The sequence below is a fragment of the Octodon degus genome, unplaced genomic scaffold, assembly GCF_000260255.1.
Source record: "Octodon degus isolate 3935 unplaced genomic scaffold, OctDeg1.0 scaffold00021, whole genome shotgun sequence".
NCBI lineage: Eukaryota > Metazoa > Chordata > Mammalia > Rodentia > Octodontidae > Octodon > Octodon degus.
In genome coordinates this window covers 3,642,718-3,651,546 of record NW_004524597.1, presented here as the reverse complement: position 1 = coordinate 3,651,546, position 8,829 = coordinate 3,642,718, and the positions used below count along the sequence as shown (strand labels likewise).

The following is an 8,829-nucleotide window of genomic DNA, read 5'->3' as shown; positions in this document are numbered from 1 at the left end:
AACTCAGGACCTTGCACTTGCTAGGCAAGCACTTATTCTACTGAGCTATCTCCCCAGCCCTGTATTACTATTAACAAAAACAAAACATAAAAGACTTTGCAAGTAAAGATACATACAAATGAGTGGTTATTGGCACAAACACAATCAAATGCAATTGCTTATTCAAAGTTTTTAAACAATATTTTTGCATAGCATTAGTTCTTTGAGGGAGTAGTTTTTCTGGTGGGGTGGGGGGGGCTCCATGTGTGTGCTTATTTTAATTCTTTTCAATTTTATTTTACCCAGTCTAAAACAGGTTTCTCTGTTATATACACATTTGAGTATGCCTTTATTTTCCTAACAACTCTCATCTTTTCTTTTTATGTATTTGGCATAGGGTCTCATTAAGCAGCATGGACTCATAGTGATCCTCCTGTTTTCAGCCTCCTCAGTGCTGAGATTATAGGCTTGGGCCACCACATGGGGTCTTGCTGGCTGGCTCAGTGCACTTTGGGGTGGGACTGGGCAGCATGATGAGGTACTGGGGTTTGAACCCAGGTCCCTGCATTTGACCAAGCAGGCACTTAGTGCATTGGGCTATCTCACTGGCCCTAACTCTTATCATTGTTTGCCATTCTGCATTCCCTTGTGAAATTATTTGACTGATTCTTTTCTTCCCCACTCTATGAGGATAATCATTGGACCCATGCATTTTCTAGACCTCAATATGTAAAAGTAATTTACAGCAAGCAGCTCAGATAACTTTAGAGATATTAATGGATATATTTCATGAACTTTTTTAACAAGTTTCACTGTACTACTACAGATAGCCATCAGCCACCCCTTTGCCCTGAGCAACCTCACTTTCCCCCTTCATAGGGTAGATATTATGGCTAGAAAATAAAGTTATTTCTCTGAGCAGTGAAAATGGATATCTTCTTATTTTATTTTATGTTTCCTTGATTTCTAGGGACATTAAAATTCTTCCTCTTTGTTTTTCCATATTTTCATGGGCTATTAACTTCTTTGATAAATACCAATATACATTCTTGTCCAACTTATTTTGGTTCTTTGTCCTATTTATTTACCACAAGTGTGTGAACATTGACAAGAATTTTCCATATGGGGCCCCAGACTTCCCTTAACTTTTATTGTCTTTCATGAAATTCCTTCTTTATCTGCCTACACATAGGATGCAAGCATAATTTCTCATGGGCTTCAAATAGGGAGGGTCTATCAATCTCCTGTTTCTCAATTATTCATTCCATAGTGGTGGACCAGCTAAAGGAACACATGTGGGTGGTATCCTGCAATCCTTGGAGAATCACAGTCTTAGAAAGGGCAGGGTTGGAAAGAAAAGGCTGATTGCATCCAGCTGTGTCCAACTCCAAACTGATCTGGGTTCCAATCCCTCCTGCGCCACTCAAGAGCTGCAAGACTTAAACTAGGGATGGCTGCCTCACCACACCTGATTTTCTTCACTTGAAAAAAATGCCTAATTGTTTGATCAGTTTCATATGCCTCTATCTGCTAATGTGAGCAACGACTTTGAAAATAACAATATACAATACAACAATCATTATTAATTTCCTATCATCTTGTTTTAAAATTCTGTATCACTTTATTGGCTTTTTATTTTCAAGAAAAAAAAGAAAAGGAAAAAGAAAAACTTTCAAGGAAAAAGAAAACTATAGAATAATATCAGCAGACAATTCATAAGTTATCATGAGAATTACCTGAAATAAGATAGGATAAAAGAAGGGAAGGGAAGGAAGGAAGGGAGAAAGAAAGGGAGAGAGGGCTTATTTCCCTCTTGGTTAGTATGAAGGCACCTTTCTTAAACACTGCTCACAACATGCCTGTCCTCACTTGCAGGGAAGTCTGTAATCCATCACTGTTGCCTTCTGTGGAAGCTCTTATGAGGAGTTTGAACAGTCTCTGTTCTGTTGCCTGGACGCTGATGGAAGAACTCTCCTTATCTCCAATATTAGAACTTGTAGAAAATCAATACAAGAGTATAGCATCCTTCACCATCATACTTGATAATAAAGCCTCACTCGAAAGTGAGCAGAAAGGCATGACTAGAAAGCAATCCTGCATATCTAGGAGTGAGTTGCCCCCAAGGATCAAGGCATATAAAGGAGAAGGGGATATGTATCAGCTCTCGTTAAAAGAAAAAACTGAAAACTCTACCTTGAAAAGCTGATCATGTCGGGGGCAAAAGCACAAAAACTGGCCTGAATTTTGCTTTTGTTTCTCTTGTTTCTTGCATCCTTAAGGAACCTGCTACACAGACAGTCCTCTTAATGCCAGCAGAAGGCCACGCTGCTCTGAGCCTTTTATAAATGACATTTGTCCGATAGTCTGATTTACTAAGCATGATTGAAAACAACAATCAGGCCAAAAGTGATACTCAGGAAAAAAAAATACAACAACAAAAGCATTAAGAAAAGAGACAGCTTTCTAAGGCTATGAAAACTTATCCAAAAGGAAATATATCACTCAAATATTTACAAAATTGCTAGTGCAATTCAGCCTTCTCAGTAGCAACGATTTTTATGTCCTAAAGAGAGTTTGTATCTAGAGGTAATTGTGTTCTGTAGCAGTTCGTAAGCCTGGGCATTTATGCTGGCAATTCCAGATTTATAGGAATAAAAGAAATTTCCGTGCATGATATACTGTACAAATTGTATGTAATAACCACAATAAAAAATTTCATTAGGCCTGCTATCACCAACCACCAATTCCCTGGGGAGAATTTATGTGGAAACTTCAGTTCCGTTTACCATCTGGGATATTCTTGGGAGGATGGGTAGCCCCAGGTTCCTTGGGAAAGATGAGGGGCACATATATCCACTTCATCTCTTGTCTTTGGGACTAGGATTTTAGAGGAAAAAGGCCTTTGTGTCTGGGAGAGCAGAAATCTACACACGCCCTACTGTGGATTTGCTCCCATCTCCTACCTAGCTCAAGATCATTTTAGCAGCTGTCCTTAAATTTTGCAGCTCTCAAATCTGAGCACTAAGTCCTGTTGCATATTTTATGCAGCCTATCACTGAGATGCGGGTGCAGATTTCCATAGTTATAGGAGAGAAAGCAGAAATGGAAAAGACAAATTGGGTCATCTTATAGTTTTCAGCTGTGAAATCCATTTCAAAATTGCATCTTGCAGGCCTGAGAGGCTTCCCTGGACTCGATGGAGATATTATCGTGGTGTCGCCAAGGAATAGCATTCAGGCCCGGCCTTGCTTCTGGGCGAGCAGCATATGTCCCCATAAAACCTCCTCTTTATGACCAGAGCTTCTGTGTGTATGCTACAAACAGACACAGCCTGGATCTTGCCTTGGTGAGGGACCAGGAAATTAAACACTTCTGCACCACCACTACTTTGCAAAAGGGAAAATACCATTTCATAAGAAGGGTCTCCTCCCATCGACATTACCTACCAGGCATCCTTCAACCTGAACCCCTGCTATGTGTCATTGTGCAAGTCATTTGATTTCTCTGGATTTTATTTTCTGGCCACAGAGTAGAATTAATGAAAGTTTTTAGTACTGCCATGTGTGTTTGATGTACATTTTTTATACCAGACAAGGTAAATGATTTTGAAAGCTATTAATTATGATTAATCAAGAGGCTTTTGACTTCTGGAAACAGAACTAGCATTCAAAGGTCCAACCCAAACAATAACAACAAAACATGGCTTTCTGCCACAGTCCTAAGATATTAAATATGAGTGTACAGAAACAGAGACAAATGGGAGTTTCTCAGAAGCTCAATCAAAGGTGAGGTTCATTTACCAGGAGCCTGAGCATGTTCTGCGTATAATGGAAATACTTCTTCCAATACAGAATTCGGTGTTCAGTTCACAGCTGTTTACTGAGCACCTGCCCTGAAAGGAATCACTATCTGCTTTAAGGAAAATAAAAGTGAAATAAGATACTACCCCCTTCCGGGTTAATGGGGCTCACAGTCAAGGGCAGAAGACAAATATCATGAGTCATCAGAGTGTAGGCAGTGTGGGCTTGGCCATGAGATAGCTCAGGGTGTCCTTGAGGAAATAGTGTACTATCCAAGGTCACAGTAGGAGACAGAAGAGGAAAAGTGGGTGGAGGCCATAACTCAGATGCAAAGGGAGAAGTATATATTGGGGCTAAAACCAAAAGGCACTGAAGGGCATGCTGGGAGATTTCAGTTTTATTCTCTAGATGAATATGGTTGAAGAGTTCAAGAGCTTCATGTTCTATTACTAAAAGTACAGAATGTTCACTGAGATTTTGTATTGCAAATGGTAAGAAGTTTAGACAAGGAAAGAGAGGAAGAAGAGAGGGCCAAGGGGAACAGAAAGAGGAGAAGAAGGAGAAAGAGGATAACAAGGGAAGAAGGAAAGAAGAAGAGGTGGAGGAGTTTGGGGGAGGAGGGAAAGGGGAAGAAGAGAGGAAGAGGAGGAAAAAGAGAAAGAAGTCATCGATTAGTGTTAGTGAATGCTATCCAAAGAAAAAGTACCTGAATTATTAAAAAGTATCATCACGAGTCTTTCCCTCTTTGTATTTCTGTTCTTGCTTTCCTAAGTGGGCTTTATTCCCAGACAGGATCTTCACAAGTGGTGATAAACACAGCCACCAGGTCTCTATGCTCACTTGATGTCTGGGCTACTGTCTTATTGATAAGACACAAAACTGGACACCTGCAACTCAAAAGAAGAGGTATTTGTCTTGGCTCACATTCTCAGTTCATGGCCAGCTGGCTCCAAGACAGGAGAGCATGGCAGAAAGGAGCTGCTTACTGCATGACAGACAGGAAACAGCATAAAAGGACAATCTACTTGATCTGGTAGGCCACACCACTGGTGGCCATCTTTTCTGACCAGTCTCCACCTCCTGATAGCAAGTCACCAGAAGCCCCTATCATCCAGTATCTGCTAGCATTGATTCCCATTCCATGGTTTGCATCATTTGCTGATTTTTGAACCAAGATTCAAGGGCAAGGATCAGAATACTTTGCTTGTTGAACATGGGGCCATGGAATTGACTTAAAGTGGAATAGGAAAAATAGCTATTTGCTGTTTACCTGATCGCATCAAAAAGGACTGGCTGGAACTTGGTTCCACAAGAGGAAATGCATGAAAAGGTAGTATTAGCTAAGATGGGTCATGCTTCTGTACCCAATAACCTCCTAATCTAAGTTGGGAAAAGCACAACCCTTGTCTTTTTTCATCACACTATATATCCACTGTGGTCAGAATGGGGTGGGGCTGCTTTGCATGAACTTCCCAGAAACGAGAAGAATGTACTTCCCACATTCCCAGAGGGCCACTAGGAAAAGTGGGGGTGGAGACTGTCATTCTGCCTGGGAAAGTTTCCATTTGGGAGCCACACAAATCACTCCTCAGTTTCTAACAAAGGTAAGCCTCCAGACCACATCTAAATTCACAGGCAAGTACAGTTCATCCTGACAGGTGCCTGGAGTGGAGAAAGACTGAAAATATTTTGCTAAATGGCATTAAAGTGAACTAAGGCAAAGAGAGAGAGAGGAAGGGAGGGAAGGAGGAAGAGGGTAAAGGTGAGGGAAGGGGAGACAGAGACAGAGACAGAGAGAGACACGTGAAGTATGATTGAAAAATGCAGTCTGTAAATTTTTTTTAGAAGGCACCTTGGCTTGCATCATTTGACTATTTCTGAGCCAAAATCATTACAGTAAAAGACACCTTTCCATTAATCACCTGTGAAATACTTCCCCATGCCTCAGATACATTTCTACCATCATTCTTGGTGCTTTCTGAAGCAGTTGTGGAACCCTTTCCTGAATGTTTTCACTTGTACTGTCCCGGCTGCCTTTATGTCCTGAAACAATTCAACATGCTGACCTTTGGTGGTCATTCTGAATTTGGAGAACAGCTAGAAGTCACGTGATGTCATACCCTAACGCTTCTAAAAGCTTCTCTTTCCACTGGATGACCCTTAGCAGGAGCACACACTGCATTTTTTTTTTTTATCATACCTTGTAAAGACATGAAAAAGGGCCTCCAGAACTGCTTCAGAAAATGGCAAGAATGATGGGATAAGTGTTTGAGGAGTATTTTGAGGTAGATTAATGGCAATTTGTCTTGTACTATAATAAATATTTCAAGTGTAGACATTAACCATATTTTTATCATACCTTATACATCTACTGTAGGAATATATCAATGTAAACCTCATGCTTCCTACTTATGTAAATAATTAAAGGTTTTTCTGTGTCCTTATTTGAGAGGGACAGAAAGACCAAGAGACAGAGACAGAGACAGACAGAGAGATAACGATGCCCCCCACCAATCCAGGATCATGTAGGTCTGTTTTATTCTCTGTTGAGGTAATTCTGTCCTCCTTTTCAATTTATTCATACCTTGATAGTGTGCTTTTATTAACAACATAAAAATTAATCTGACAACATAGAAAAGCATCAGATTATTAGAACTTTTTGACAAACTGTACTTTAGAGAGACAGGAGTATTGAGGCAATGATTCATTAAGAAAAAGCAATTAACGAGGAAAATTTCCCGCTCTAAAAATAACATAATAGCAAGAACAAGTTAGTTCTTTTTCTCAGAAACACAATTTGCTTAATCAAGAAAAGAAAGACAACAAATTTCATTTGACATTTGTTTTTGTTTTTGTTTTTTATTTTATTTTATTTTATATTCTCTCTTCATTTCAAAACTACTTAAATGGTGGGGTGCAGGAGGTACTGGAGTGTTCAGATTGGCAGCATTGCCCTGCATCTTGACAGAATGTTGGGTTACTATTAGATTTGGGCAAAATTGGAGGATACACATTTAAGATTGGCATATTTCACTGTGTATATTTTTCATTAAAATATAGAAATTTTTAAAAAAACCTATTTAAGTGTAAGCCTTGTACCCTCTTCTATAACTCATCATCCACAGTGAAAACAAACAGAGGATGAGTGAATATTCACTTTGAGGATTGTGAAATTCAATTTCACTAGCAGCTTTTCTAGTAGATGAAACTACCTCCCCCTTAAACTGCTTATGACCCTATAATGTAAATACTGATCTTAAACTTGGAAGTAGCTTTCATGTCTGTGCAATCCTTCATAATACATCAGTGACACACAGTTAAGAAATCAGATGGATGTGGATACATGACAAGTCTCCTCAGTTGAAGTGCTCTGTAAGGTCCTCAGATCTTCCTGTCAGGCCTACTTTTGATTTGTCGTCAGGATCCTCACACAGAGTCATTAGTCACAGTGATACATGAGGCACTACATTGCAGCTATCAAGAAAGACCCTATTTCCTAAGTCCTGGGCTTCCTTTAAAATTCCACAGTAAGTCTTGGCAGGACTCTTTTGGGATGACAAGGTCCAAAATGGAATTCTGTCCATCACACTCGTTACCCCTATCTCCTAAAATGTCACTGAAATAACTATAAAAAATCTGTAGCCACCCCAGGGTAAATGAGACCCCAGGCACTTAGCTATGCTTAATTTGCCCAAACAGAAACATGGATTCATGATGTTATCTTGGGCATCGTTCTGTGGGGCAAGGAAGATGGTCTCATTTCCCCATGAGGGAGTCAACCATATTCCTGTTACTCTGCAGCTCAACTGCCATGAGCTTTAGTCCATCCGAGACTCCAATCTCTGGCATCTGACTCACTTTTCAGTGCTGACTTTGACTCAAATACAGCTGACCTACAGTGCTTCCCAGGTTCAGAGATCCTAGTGAGTTATTGTTCCACCTTTGTTATGGTTTGTGCCTAGTTCTCCCCCTAAAGCTTCATGCAGTTATGGGGTGGACTTCTAGAGTTTGTGATTAACTCATGATACACTGGGATTATGGGTGTAAGTGCTGCTGGGATTATGGGTGTGAGTACTGTACCCAGCTTGGGGCAGATAGCCTGAATGCAATTTAATGGAGATAGGCTCACTCTGTTGCCATTGTTGCTGTTACTTCTCCCTTTTGCTCTTGCTGTTTTGCTGCCTTCTGCCACCATGAACTGCTGCCCTCTGCCATGTGCCAGTCTGCCTTGGAGTCAGCTGAGTATGGACTGAAACCTTCAGTAAATGTGAGCTAAATAAATCTTTCCTTCCTCCATTTTGAGGAATTTGTCCCAGAAATGAGAGAACAGTAACTGAGACAGCCTATGTCAATGAATAAAGGGATGACCTGGAGGGTGAATACCACTGAAAGAAGTAAGTAGGAGGATGAGGGGGGGAGGGGGAGGGGGGAGGGAGAGGGGAGGGGAGAAGAGAGGAGGAGGAAGAGGAGTTGTGAAGGATTAAGTAAGCTTTGATCCAAGCATATCAGTTCAAAACTCTCTAGGATTCCAGCCTTGCTTCTGAGAACATTCACTTCCCCATTACCTTCCACAGTTCCTGTGATGGCTTCACTAGTTGTATAGACCTCCATCTGCTGTTTGGACTCCTGAGCCTAACGTCATGGTGTTCTAGTCAGCAATGGCAGGAACCTAGGGCTCATGGCTGCACGCTGCCCCTGTCTGAAAGAAGCTCATACTACAGGCAGCCGCTCCAGCGGGACTCCCTTGGTAATTAACCCTGTAAGTTACGACCTCTTCTCCTTGGTAGAAGCATTCTCTCAGGTGAGGCTGGTGTTAATGGTCAGTGAATTTAAGATGAAGACTTGATGAAGCAAGGAAACCTGTACTTAGGGAGTTAAAGCAGCCTGTCATGTTGGGGGGCCTGGATGCGGGGCGGACATCAGATCAAGTAAATGCTGTACTTAGGACTGAAAATCAGTTGTTCCTGAGTGCACACTTCTTCTATTAAAATACTGAAGCAATAATAAATAAATAAATAAGTAAATAAATAAATCATCTAAAATTAAAATT

General features: G+C 40.7%; 1 long non-coding RNA gene across 1 annotated transcript in view; it reads left to right on the top strand.

Annotated features, from left to right (window-relative positions):
• The first annotated feature begins 8,084 nt into the window (after positions 1 to 8,084).
• Positions 8,085 to 8,829, top strand: part of LOC111815783 — a 6,673-nt gene continuing 5,928 nt past the window's right edge. Inside the window, exons 1-2 of the long non-coding RNA XR_002820425.1 lie at positions 8,085 to 8,173; positions 8,354 to 8,538. This is a non-coding gene — a long non-coding RNA (uncharacterized LOC111815783). The remainder of the gene's footprint in view (positions 8,174 to 8,353; positions 8,539 to 8,829) is intronic.